Raw genomic sequence first — 14332 nt, 5'->3', positions numbered from 1 at the left:
GGGGCACAGGTTTCAATGGTTGCAGCACAGGGACTCATTCACTGGGGCTCACGGACCCTAGAGCTTGGGCTCAGAAGTTGTGGCGCATCAGGCGTAGTTTCTCCGAGGCATGTGGAATCTTCCCAGACCAGAATTTGAACCCATGTCCCCTGCAATGAAAGGCAGATCCTTATCCACTGCGTCAGCAGCGTAGCCCTGCCCTTCCCTTGCTTCTTGATGCAAATCAAGCATATACAGATGTATTCAATTTTAGTTCTCTTTTTTATTACATAAAAAATAGCATACTACATGTCAATCTGTATCTTACTATCTTTTTATTTTACTTAGAAATTTAACAACAGCTGCCAGTGATATGGAAGTAGCAGGTGAACTTTTAAAGGTAAACACTGAAATACAGAAAGCTATTATACCATGGTCATCACATTCTGTGACAAGCTGAAAATCTGTATGTTCCTTCATTAGACTTGTATGACAGGGTTTGGAGCTGTTAAACCATTGAAGTTTCCATCAGACATAGTCCATCAGACACTCACTTGGCTGTTCTTAATGGGAGATATTGATGGAAAGCCACAAAGGTGGCTTTGTGTCACTGGAATGACATTCCATTTAATGCCATACCCAAACAGATGAAAGTGTGGGCTTTCCAAGCGGAGGCATACCCATTGGGCTGGAAGCAGGCAGGATTATAATGTAGAACCTAACAACTCAGTAGAGAGTTCTACAGCCCAGTGACCCTAGGGATGGGGCTCAGTGGGTAAGTAGTGCCATTGCTGCTTGTCGATGGATTCTGTGTCCCTCTTTTAACATCCTTCCAACCCTACCTACTCCCTGGAGAAAGAATACAAATTATGAAAGCAATGGTGGAAGGAACGTATATCTCTGTTTGAGAATTTATGTAAGTAAAAATAAGGAGTGGAAAACGAAAGTCCTTGTGCAATGGCATGAAAAGTGGATTAGAGAGCAGGGCAACAACTCTTTGGGTTTGGACAACGTGACCTCTATTTTGTCATTAATGAGAGAATTGCCTTAAATGATGTCAAAGTCAGTCCTAAGTGTTTATTTTTGTGGATTAGTAATTGATTGTTTATTTTAAATGGGGAGAGGAATATAAGGGATAAAACAAAAGTAACTATGTAGGAATCGGGAGGTCCTTTTAAGAGATAAAAAATTGACCTAAAGTGATTGTGGTGACTGGTGATAACTTGACATTGCACCTACTGACTGACTCTTGAATCTGCCTCACCATGTCCTTTGACCAGCTAGTCATCACTATTCATTGTCTTGACCATCACAAACTTCCCCATGGATTTTCCTTCCTATATTCTTACCATTCAGTTTTTTTCTACACCACCACTACTACCGAATCCAGGCTCTTACTGCTCCCTGCATGAGAGGCCAATAAACTGAGATGAGGTTTTGGGGCAAAGAATAATGACTTTATTGGGAAAGTCAGAAGACCAAGAAGATAGTGGTAGTGTTCCAAAGAACCATCTTACCTGAGTTAGAACTCAGGCTTCTTTTATCAATACTAAAAGAAGAGGAGGAGGTGGCTGGTTTTTGTAAACTTTTTGGTGCAGTAATCCTTTGTTTTTGTTTTTCCTTTTCTTTTTTTATTTTTTAAATTATGAAAGTATGAGAATACATTTGTATGAGACTAGGAAAATACAGAACAAATTTTATGTAGTTCTGCTATATATTACTGGAGAAGGGGGCTGCCATCTATGGGGTCACACAGAGTTGGACATGACTGAAGCGACTTAGCAGCAGCAGCAGCAACTCTATATTACACTTATTTCTTTAAGTAGATAAATTAAGATTTTTAGTTGGAGTTTCAATATCAAACTTTCAAAAATTAATAAAATGACTACCCAGAAAAGTAGAAGGGTATGCATATGTGCAGGCTAAGTTGCTTCAGCCGTATCTTACTCTTTTCGACCTCGTGGACTGTAGCCCACCAGGCTCCTCTGTCCATGGGATTCTCCAGGCAAGAATACCAGAGTGGATTGCCATGCCCTCCTTCAGGGGATCACCCCAACTCAGGGATCAAACCAGCATCTTCTGTGTCTCTTGCACTGGCAGGAGGATTCTTAGTAGACCTGAAAGCACCATGAATCAATTCAACATAATTAAGATTTATACAATTTTCACATAAAAGTAGGATACAGATTCTATTTGGGTTCCCATAGACTATAAACTAGGAGACACCAGAACATATCCAGGGACATAAAACAAGGTGCAAAAATTTCATGGTCTAAAGGTATTGAAATCATACGGAGCCTGTTCTCTTATTACTGTGGAATTACGTTAGAAATCAATATCAAAAGATTTGAATATACCTCCATATATTTTCAAGTGCAATGTGACATTTACCAAGAGAGACATTTGACTTAGCCATTGAAAACCTCAGTAAAGTGAGAAGACTGAAAAAAACACAGAGGGTGATTGCAGAGAAGAAAGCATTTAATGAGAAATTATTCTCAAAATGAGAAATTAATATCAAAGGTATTTTTTAAAACCCAGGTATTTGGAAATTAAATGTCTACTTTTAAGTGATGGATGTACCTAAGAAGCCATAACAAGGCAAATTAGCAAATATTTGTAACAGAATAAAAATGAAAAGAGAATTTACCAGAATCTGTTGCATTCACCTGAAGCTGCTCAATGCAACTAAACACAATGTGTAATCTTGAATAAGGTATGAAAACAAATAATGGACACTAACATTTGTGAAATTTGAATAAAATCTGTTCTTTAGTTAATAATACTATATCATTTGTTTATTTCCTGTTTTGTTTTTTATTTTTTTACAGCATAGTATTTCTTCATATTCTCAGAGTTGGATTAGAAGTTTCAAGCCTCGTTCAATTTTTAGAAAAATCACTAAGATAATAAACTTTTAGACTTTTAGCAGTAATACTAGATGCCAAAATACATGGAATTTTATTGAAGTTTTGAGTGAATATAAGTTAGAAATCTAGCATTCTATTCACATGAAGTAAAACAAGTGGAATCAAAATAATCTTTTAGCTAGGAAAAAGTTCATACATTTTATAAAATAGTTACCACATTATACATACTATATATACACACACATATATATCTGTATACAAAAGCTTTTCCACTACTCTTGATAAAGGTTTGAGAAAGAACAACAACAACAAAGAGTTGGAGAAATTGGAAAACATAAACGAATTGAAATGAGAGTACCGCACAGGAAATAGAAAAAGTGAGACACACCAGATCAAAGTAAGAGGTCATCGTATAGTCCGGTTGTTTTTAAACATGGCTGGTCATTAGAAACACATTTAGAGCTTTGGAGAAAAAAAGCAGTATGTCGGCATTTGTAGTTTTCAAAAAATTCCCAGATAATTTTGATATGCATCTGGATTTTAAAAAGTGGTACAGATTTTTCTACTAAGAGGTACTTTTAGTGACACAGAATTCTACTATTTTCTGTTGACCAATTATGATACAATGATATTAAGTGAATAGTAGTTACATAATCATAATAGTAAAGGAAGTTTATCAGTTTTCACAATCAATAGCCAGGCAAAAAATGAAGAAGATTACAATTGCCAGCCATAATGGAAACATGATTAACCTAACAGTATAAAATAATTACATACAATTTTGGGGGTAAGTAGCGTGATGTGGTAAGCAGAAGTGCATACATGCACAAGTTTCCATCTGCCCAGCCAGTCTATGTCTTTTGATTGGTGCATTTAATTCATTTAGATTTAAAGTAATTGTCATGGGTCCATGTGCAGATTGGAAAAGATTTTTCAGATGTGAGGCAGAATGAAAGGAGAATAAAGTTTATTAGAGTGAGAAACTCTGTTAGAACAGTGGGCCAATACAAGGGAGAGCCAAACCCTTTCAAACAGGCTAGTAGCCAATTTTTATAGCATCAAAACAGAGAAAATTTCTACTGAAATGGTGGCATTAGGTGATTGGTTAGGTTGCTATGGGGTAGGTAATACGCTGGGTATTTTTCTTAGTATGGGGTCAGAGAACTAGCCAGTTTAGACCCAGAGGCTCATGGCAACAGTTGCTATGGGGCTTGGTCAGTTCCAGAGACTTTTATCCTGTTGACCTTGATACAGGGCTCCACACCTGTGGCCTTGTTATACAGTCCCACATTCCCCCTCTTTTTATTTATGGACCAAATCTTTACCCCTTAACACCCTGCTCATGAATAACTGTCTACCTATCCCTGTCTTGAGCCATGGGGACCCAGGTCATTGGGGAAAGGGCCGATGACTGCCCTGGCTTCTTCAAGCTGGACAGAGGCATTGTGGGTTCCTGGGTCCCAATGCCTGATCTCGGTTAGGGTACATTTACAGAGGGAGATGAGAATCCATGGAATGATAAGGCTTCTTGTTCCACCACTGTCTGGGTGTTGGCTGAGTGATATTCTTGTTGTACTACCAGTGGGAGACTTAGTTGTATTCTAGAAGAAAGAAACTTAACAAGCAGGTTAAGGATTTATGGCCCAAAGATTAATAGAAGTAGAAAAGCTGCCAAGAGACTAGCCAGGAGAACCAGAACCAGATGTTGATCTGTGATGTTAGTGTTTCTCTAGGTACGAGAAGATGCAAGAATTTGAGCTCATGAAATTCTTTACCTGAAAACACCTGACTATCTGAAGGCCTATTCTTCCAGTTTTTCTCAGAGCACAGAGTGCCTTATTTCTGATCTCCACCCTGAACTCCTTTCAGGGGGTGTCAAAGGTCAGCAGCTTGCAGTGATCATGATTTAATTCTTTGTAGAGGCAAACAGCAAGTGCCACTTTCCAGTTGACAGAGCCCTTCAGTGTCATAAATTTGACTTTTTTGGGGGGGCATTTCATGGCCATTGTGTCCCACAGTTCTAGGAATGCTCATTCCCAGTTCTGTCAAAGATTGCCGAGACAGGCCACTCACTGTGCTGTTACTGGACCAGGCCTCACAAGTAGCAAAAGTCTCTGGACCATACCTGTATTTCTAGCCTCTTGGTCCAGGAAAATATTCTCTCTTGTTGCTTCTTCCCATACCTAGAGTTAGATTTTTACAATTCCTGATCACATATGAAACTACATATCATCATTTTATCAGAGGCTCAGTCACATATTTGATAATGTAAGAAGCAATTTTCTGAAACAGGCAACATAGAAAATATAGCTAGCTATTATTGGTAAGATCTTAAGCAAGAATTTAAGTCAAGAATTTCCTTTAGGTATAGCCCAGTATATCCCCAGGTCATGTGACCTGGTTTGGTAAATGATTATGTATAGTAAGTCACTTCAGTTGTGTCTGACTCTTTTTGCAACCCTGTGGAGTATAGCCCACCAGGCTTCTCTGTCCATGGGATTCTCCAGGCAAGATACTGGAGTGGTTTGCCAGGCCCTCCTCCAGGGGATCTTCCTGACCCAGGGATTGAACCCTCATTTCTTATGTCTCCTGCCTTGGCAGGTGGGTTCTTTACCAATAGTGCCACCTGGGAAGCCCCAAAGACTATCAGTTCAGTTCAGTTCAGTTGCTCAGTCATGTCTGACTCTTTGCGACCCGATGAATTGCAGCTATCGACTAGTGTTAATTTCCTGTTTGTAGATCTTGGAGCATCTGATCTTTATTTAAAGACTGATTACTGAGATAAACTTTAGAAACAAACTTAGACTGTCCTCTTTAATAACTTAAACCTTTTAGCAGTATAACATAAACAAGGAACTATCTCAGAAATGAGTCAAAGTAAACACAAACATTAATTAACAAAACTAAAACTTAATATTTAGTTAGACATAATTGTGTGTGTGGGGGTGGGGGGTGGGTGGGGTGGGTATTAACCCTGCAGTCTGGGAAGGCTTTAACCCATCACATAAAAATGAGGTTTGTCAGGGATCTGGGGAAAGCCAAGCAGCTGTCTTGGATTTCCCACAGCCCTGACTGATACAGCTATTGTTCACCCATTTTTAATTCCCGGATTTAGGAGTAGACTATTGCCATGTTTAAGGACATCAGGATAGCCAAAGTCTGACAGTGAGGGGTTAATATTTTGAAGAAGCAGAATGAGCTTTATCTATATGCACCATAATCTTTATAGATTACCGGGGTCCAGCCCCGGTTGGATCCAGGGATTCCCTCAGGAGGACGGCGTTGGCGATTAGAATAGCAAAGCAGAGATTTATTAGATGCTCAATAATAACTGGTTTACACGGAAAATCAATATAACCTGTGACACCAGGTTAGCTCTGACCACGGAGGCCGCAGGCGCCCTCTCGAATAGTGGAAGGTGCCCCACCTTAGGCACCTTCTCAAGTGGGTCTTAGAAGCCCAGGCAAGTAAGTGGTAGCAGAGGACCCCCGCGCTCCAATTATTTTGGCATGAAGGAAGAACAGAAGAGAAAAGGAGGAAAAGGAAACAAGAAAGAATGACACGGGGAGACCGAATTTCAGTGAACAAGGCCCGCACTTTATTTTCCAAAGTAGTTTTTATACCTTAAGTTGTGCATAGAGGATAATGGGGGAAGGGGTAGAGTCACGCAAGGTCAGCAGTCCTTGATCCTTATGGAAGCCAGGCTTTCTTCCTGCAAACTTATCATATGCAAAAGTTTTAGGTGATTTACATCATCTTCTGGCTAGGAAGCCTGTTAACATTTTATGACCCTTTTCCTCAGAAAACTTATTTTTCTCTAAAGGTGATTATTCTAAAGTCAGGCGTCACCCTCCAAAAGCATTAAAGTTGCATACCTATAGGGCAAAAGTGGTGGGCTATAACAAGAAAAGAGTTAACTCAAGGGTCTAAGGTTACAAACATTAAAGCTGCTACTTACATTTCTATACACCAACTATATTAATCAATACACTCCCAGGGACACAGTAGGTAAGGGATATGGAAACTTGGCAGCAAGCATTAACTCAACAAAGAAATCCTCTACTAGTTCTATTTTACAACTTTAACTCTCTGAGAAACTCTGCATTGTTAGACTATCTTAAGCTTCCTGTGCCTCTAGTGGTTGGGAGGCTGTGAATCTGAACAAACCTGTCAGGCAAGCTAGAAAGTCATCAGAAGGGTTTGAATTGAAACACTCCTATTATGCCCAGGAGACTTATTAACTACAGTTTTAAGTTGATTTTCTTACAGAGAAAGGTGGTCGGGGATAGCCCCCCTTTAATGTCAGAGGAGTTGGTGAAAGTCATGAAGTAGTAAAACAGACTCTAGTTTTGGGGTAGATGCTCAGGCAGGCCCAGAGGGGCACCCCTTGAGTTCTGGCTCGCCTTGCCCACCAGAACTCTCCCACATGGCCTTGCCATAGGTGGGGACTCCCGTGCTGGCTTCCAGCAATAGATCATTGTGAAATAATGCTTATTTACTTTACCAGAGTAAGAAAAGCTTTTAAAAACAAATATAAATCATTTAAAGGTAAAGAAATTCACAAAGTCTGTTATTAAAAGCCACATTTCAAGAAAACTTTGTGTTATGAACAGAAAAAACAAAACTAAATTTCACTCTGGCACCAGTTTACTATTAATTACAACATTTATTTATCTGGTTAATCTTAGAAAGTTTTTTCCATAAACCTTGAAGAAGTAGCAGTATTCTTGCAAAGGCATCAGAGTGAAACCATAGAAGGCACATTTAGAATCAAATTGCAATCAACAAAGCAACTTGGTCATTGCTGTGACATGTAACACTTTAACATGACAACAGAATTATAACTGACATTTTACCAGAACATATTAGATTTTCATGAATTCCGTATAATTTCTAGGATATCTAAATTAGTAACATCAACCAGACAATATAACCTGAGAAGATTCATCACTCCTCTACTAATACTTCCCAAGTAATTTAACATGTCAAATGAACCCAAATACTTGAATATCTCTTTGCGATGTCTCAGGGGCCCTCTGAAACACTCCAAAATTAGCTAGAGGTCCAAAGAACTTCATTAGAATTTAATTTTAGGAAGTTTTTCCAAAAATATCTAAAGCGTTTATAACAGTCAGATTGGATCATATAGGTCACTGAAACAATAGTTATTTGCTTACCCAAAGTAACACAAGATTTCAAAGGTAAACACAGAACAGATCACTTTAGAGGTAAAGAAACTTAAAACCCATTATCAAAGGCAGTTCAACATATTAAGAAAACTTGTATTATACACAAAACTCTTTTCTTGGGGTCCACTTTTCGTAAACCTTTTTTTTTTTTTAATCTATCACTTTGTTCATTTAGAAACAGCTACCTGTAAGTCAGACCTACTTTCTTTTCTCTTAATAAAATGAAATTTCATTCTTTATACCTTCTTTATTAAAAACATACATCCTACTTTCCTTAAACAACCATCAGCTGTCCTTTAGATTAGAATTCTGTAGATTTGTGAACATAAATACCTGTGATGATTTCTAAAAACATTTGTTTTCTTATAGAGAACATCTCAGGATGACACCACACATATTCATTAATAGTTCAGAATCTCTAGTTTCTCTGTAAGAGGAAGTTAGTGCTCAGTAATTAATGTTTCAGAAACTTATTTTATTTGGAAATGACCTAGCTATTTAGTAAACTTCCATCACTTAGTTTAACAAACCCCTAGAAATTCAAGTTGCCTCAATCTGGAGAGACTATTTCAAACAACATTCCTAAAGCATAATTATTCTTAATAGAGTTTATCTAAAAGCTCTTATCTTTTTCACATTTTCTTTCTTGAAGAGTTTTTTTGGACTCCAGTCACTTTCCTCGGTGACAAATTTGTGACAGATATAATAAGGTTAAACTTATATCAAACCTAGGTATAATGAAAATGTTATGTTTAATATAAGTGACTCTTAGACATGTCTACATTAATTAGATCACTAAACAAACATTAATGCCAGATATTTAATACTGAATATTTCCTAGTTTATGTGAACCTGAAATTAATTTAGGTTAATTTCTCTTGTATTTAGAATTGTTTGATTTGTAAGTGCTTACTTTTCTTTGGGTCACTTATGCTAGAGCTCATTTACAACCTAACCTCAGTAATATTATCCAAAGACAAAGACATACACTGAGACATGCATAAACCCAGACAGACAGACATAGATCTCACAGTTATCTGCTGGAGATTTAAAATGTCTCTTTGCCCTCTGCCCCCTCCCCCGCCCCACCTTTTTTTCTTGGCTTGAAGTTTTAATTTGCTCAAAGTTGAAGTCTCAGGCAAAGTGGTCTGTAAATTTCACGCATATGACAAGAGTTAACTTCAAACTTTCTCCTAGGCATAATTTTGTTTAACAAGCTAGCTTTTTCATGCAAGAACCAGTTTTGTAATTTCAAAAGATTTCATTTTAACCAGTTTTCTCCAGAGTCTACTATCATGGCCACACTATCTTTTTCCTGCTGTCGTCATTATCTCACAGCTAAATTTTATGGAGTGCTCAAATTGACTCTGATAACAGGGGCTGATTGACTGATAAAAGTTGTCCCAGCAGGAATTACCCCTCCGGGGAAACGTGGTGTGGTCCTAGTTTGATCAGAAGAATTTGGAAGGGAAAAGGAACTTGCAGGAGTGGGAAAAGCTTGGTCCCTCCCCACCCTGAGAGATAGAAGTTGGAAGGGGATTCTTTAGAATGTTGCTGCTGCTACTGCTATAAGTCACTTCAGTCGTGTCCGACTCTGTGCGACCCCATAGATGGCAGCCCACCAGGCTCCCCCCTCCCTGGGATTCTCCAGGCAAGAACACTGGAGTGGGTTGCCATTTCCTTCTCCAATGCATGAAAATGAAAAGTGAAAGTGAAGTTGCTCAGTTGTGTCTGACTCTTAGTGACCTCATGGACTGCAGCCTACCAGGCTCCTCTACCCATGGGATTTTCCAGGCAAGAGTACTGGATTGGGGTGAGATGTTTTTGATCCTTCAGGCTTTTGATTATGGGAGAAAGTCCTAGATCAAAGGGAACCTCAGAATCCTTTCTTTGTGTCCAACAATAGAGATCAAATGTGGATAGGAAAGGTCAAGCAAGGGTCATCTAGGAAATCTGATGGAGGGGGAGACAGAGGGGGGTGAGGAGATAGGATGGTCATAAAAGGACACGTGGCCTGAGTCTCTCAGATCTGGATTCTGATTAAGGGCCATGAAGGACTGAACAAAAGGGACCTGTGAAAACCTTCCCTGCTTTGGCTACAACCTAGTGTGCCATTCAGAGGCCATTTTTCATCCCCTAATTTGTACTAGGGCTAGGTCTTTTTGAGATTTTTCAGGGTCAAATTTTTCCAGTTCCTGATAATATGGTCAAGGGGTGAGTCTGAGAGAGGCTCTTGGGACCTACCAGAATCAGCTCTTAGCCTGCATGCATAAAATGGGAGTTCTGAGAGTCACTGGCTGACAGAAAGGCATCCCTTTTGTCCCAGTGATCTCTCCATGCGGGTAACGGCACAAAACGGCCGACTGTCCCAACAGTCAGGTCTGATGGTGAGAGGTGACCCCTGGGAATTGTGCAGCTGAGGCACCATGTGTTAGCTCTAGGAAACCTAGAAGACCTCCTAGAACTAAGACCAAAAGAGATGTTCTGTTCATCATTTGGGATTGGAATGCAGAAGTAGGAAGCCAATAGATACCTGGAGTAACGGGCAAGTTCGGCCTTGGAGAACAAAATGAAGCAGGGCAAAGGCTAACTGAATTCGGCCAAGACAATGCACTGGTTACAGCAAATATCCTTTGTCAACAACCCAATAGATGACTTTACACATGGACATCACCAAATGGTCAATACTGAAATCAAATGGATTATATTCTTTGTAGCTGAAGATGAAGAGGCTGTATACAATCAGCAAAAACAAGACCTGGAGCTGACTGTGGCTCAGATCATCAACTTCTCATAGCAAAATTCAGGCTTAAACTAAAGACAACAGGGAAACCACTAGGCCAGCCAAGTATGACTTAAATCAAATCCCCTATGAATATGCAGTGGAGGCAATGAGGCAAGAACACTGGAGTGGGTTGCCATTTCCTTCTCCAATCATATTGTATAGGAAGCAGCAAACAAAACCATCCCAAAGAAAAGAAAACCAAGAAGGCAGAGTGGTTATCTGAGAAGGCTTTACAAATAGCTGAAGAAAGAAGAGAAGTAAAAAGTAAGGGAGAAAGGGAAAGGTATATCCAACTAAATGCAGAGTCCCAAAGAACAGCTAGGAGAGACAAGAAGGCCTTCTTCAATGAACAATGAATAAAACTAGAAGAAAACAACAGTAAGGGGAAGATTAGAGATCTCTTCAGGAAAATTGGAAATATCAAGAGAATATTTTGCCCAAGTTCAGTCACTCAATCATGTCTGACTCTCTGTGACCCTATGGGCTGTAGCATGCCAGGCTTCCCTGTCCATCACCATCTGCCAGAGCTTTCTCAAACTCATGTCCATCACGTCAGTGATGCCATCCAACCATCGCATCCTCTGTTGTCCCCTTCTCCTCCCACTTTCAGTCTTGCCCAGCATCAGGTTCTTTTCCAATGAGTCAGTTTTTCACATCAGGTGGCCAAAGTATTAAATTTTCAGCTTCAGCATCAGTCCCTCCAATGAAAATTCAGAACTGACTTCCTTTAGGATGGACTTGTTTGACCTCCTTGCAGTCCAAGGGACTCTCAAGAGTCTTCTTCAACACCACGGTTCAAAAGCATCACTTCTTTGGTGCTCAACTTTCTTTATAGATCAACTCTCACATCCATACATGACTACTGGAAAAACCATAGCTTTGACTAGACGGATATTTGTTGGCAAAGTAATGTCTCTGCTTTTTAATATCCTGTCTAAGTTTGTCATAGCTTTTCTTCCAAGGCTTTTCTTTCTTCACCCAAAGATGAGCACAATAATGGATAGAAATGCTACAGAGCCTAGTAGACACTGAAGAGATCAAGAAGAGATGGAAAGAATATATGGAAGAACTGTACAAAAAGATCTTAATGAACTGGATTACTATGATGATGTGGTCAGTCACCCAGAGCCAGACATTCTGGAGAGTGAAGTCAAGCAGGCCTTCGGAAGCACTGCTGTTAATACAGCTAGTGGATGTGGTGGAATTCCAATAGAGCTATTCAAAACCCTAAAGGATGATGTCATCAAGGTGTTGCATTCAATATGTCAGCAAGTCTGGAAGACCCAGCAGTGGCCACAGGACTGGAAAAGGTCAATCCTCCTCTCAATTTCCAAGAAGGGTAGTACAAAAGAATGTGCTAACCGTTGGACAGTTGCATTCATCTCCCATGCTAGTAAGGTCATGCTTAAAATCTTGCATGCTAGGCTTCAACACTATGCAAACCAAGAACTTCCAGATGTCCAGGCTGGGTTTAGAAAAGGAAGAGGAACCAGAGATCAAATTGCTAACATTCACTGGATCATAGAGAAAGCAAAGGAATTTCAGAAAAACATCTACTTCTGTTTCATTAACCATGCTAAAGCCTTTGACTGCATGGATCATAACAAACTGTGGAGAGCTCTTAAAGAGGTGGGAATAGCAGACCATTTTACCTGTCTTCTGAGAAACCTGTATGCAGGTCAAGAATCAACAGTTAGAACCCTGTGTGGAACAATGATTGGTTTAAGATTGAGAAAGCAGTATGACAGGGCTGTCTGCCGTCACCTTGTTTGTTTAGCCTATATGCTGAGCGCATCATGAGAAATGCTGGGCTGCATGAGTTACAAGCTGGAATCAAGATAGGCAGGAGAAACATCAACAACCTCAGATATGAGGATGATGGCATTCTAATGGCAGAAAGCGAAGAGGAACTAAAGAGCCTCTTGATGAGGGTGAAGGAGGAGAGTGCAAGAGATGACTTAAGACTAAATATTAAAAAAACTAAGATCATGGCATTTGGCCTCATTCCTTCATGGCAAATAGAAGGGGAAAATGTGGAAGTAGTAACAGATTTCCTCTTCTTGGGCTCTAAAATCACTGCGGATGATGACTGCAGCCATGAAATCAGAAGACAGCTGCTTTCTGGCAGGAAAGTGAAAGTGAAAGTGAAGTCACTCAGTTGTGTCTGACTCTTTGCAACCCCATGGACTGTAGCCTATCAGGCTCCTCTGTCCATGAGATTTTCCAGGCAAGAGTGATGGAGTGGATTGCCATTTCCTTCTCCAGGGGATCTTCCTGACTCAGGAATCGAACCCGGGTCTACCGCATTGCAGGCAGACGCTTTACTGCCTGAGCCAGATTCAGAGATATGGCAGGAAAGCTATGACAAACCTAGACAGTGTGTTGAAAAGAAGAGACATTACTCTCCCAACAAAGGTCTGTATAGTCAAGGCTATGGTCTTCCCAGTGGTCATGTGTGGTGGTGATAGCTGGACTATAAAGAAATCAGAATGCAAAAAAAAAAAAAAAATCAGAATGCCAAAGAATTGATGCCTTCAAACCATGGTGCTAGAGAAGACTCCTGAAAGCTCCATGGACAGCAAGGAGATCAAACCAGTCAATGTTAAGGGAGATCAACCCTAAATACTTATTGGAAGGACTGATGCTGAAGCTGAAGCTCCAGTATTTTGATCATCTGATGCTAACAGCTGACTCATTGGAAAAGTCCCTGAGGCAGGGAAAGATTGAGGGTAGAAGGAGAAAACAGCATCAGAGGATGAGATGGCTGAATGGCATCACCAATGCAATGGACATGAACTGGGGCAAACTTCAGGAGATGGTGAGGGACAGGAGACCTGACATGCTGCAGTCCATGGAGTTGCAAAGAGTCAGACATGACTGGGTGACTGAACAACAACAAGGAACCATGTGACTTGGACAGGGAAAGACAGAGATCCCTGGGAGCAACTGGGTGACTCACCATTTGGTGATTCCCTGAAACATGGAAGGCACTCTTAGGATAGCTCGGAGGCAACACTTAGGTACTTGTAAATCAATCCAGACTGAAAGGGAAAGAAGTGAAAGAGACAGGGAAGATAGGTGGAGAAATCTGCCTCACAATCCTACAGGAGAGGCAGTGGCCAGGGGTGGTGGACTGTGATTTGTTTGAACCAATATGTGCCTGATATGGTACACCGAAGTTGTCTTGCTCGGGGTGGATGCCCTTGTGGCCTTGTCCATTCCATGACCCACCCACCACCCACCCCCACCACAATCCGTTATCCTTTCACAGAAGCCTTCCAGTGACAGGTGCCCTAGTGGCTTTTAAGTGCCTGACCTGTGCCCACACAATATTGATTGGCCTAGTCCTCAGTTGGAAAGTAGTAAATAAGAGAGACCCTCACTCCTTTGGGTTTCAGCTACTGGGACAGATTGAGCAGTGGGGCCTTTGGAACACATCAGAGGGTAACCCTGGCCAGAGTTCCTCAGCTGCTTCCACAGTCACTTGCCTGTTCATAGAGGGTCCCTAC

The sequence above is a fragment of the Bos indicus genome, chromosome 21 (genome assembly GCF_029378745.1).
Source record: "Bos indicus isolate NIAB-ARS_2022 breed Sahiwal x Tharparkar chromosome 21, NIAB-ARS_B.indTharparkar_mat_pri_1.0, whole genome shotgun sequence".
Lineage (NCBI taxonomy): Eukaryota > Metazoa > Chordata > Mammalia > Artiodactyla > Bovidae > Bos > Bos indicus.
Note: the sequence above shows the minus strand (reverse complement) of the source record.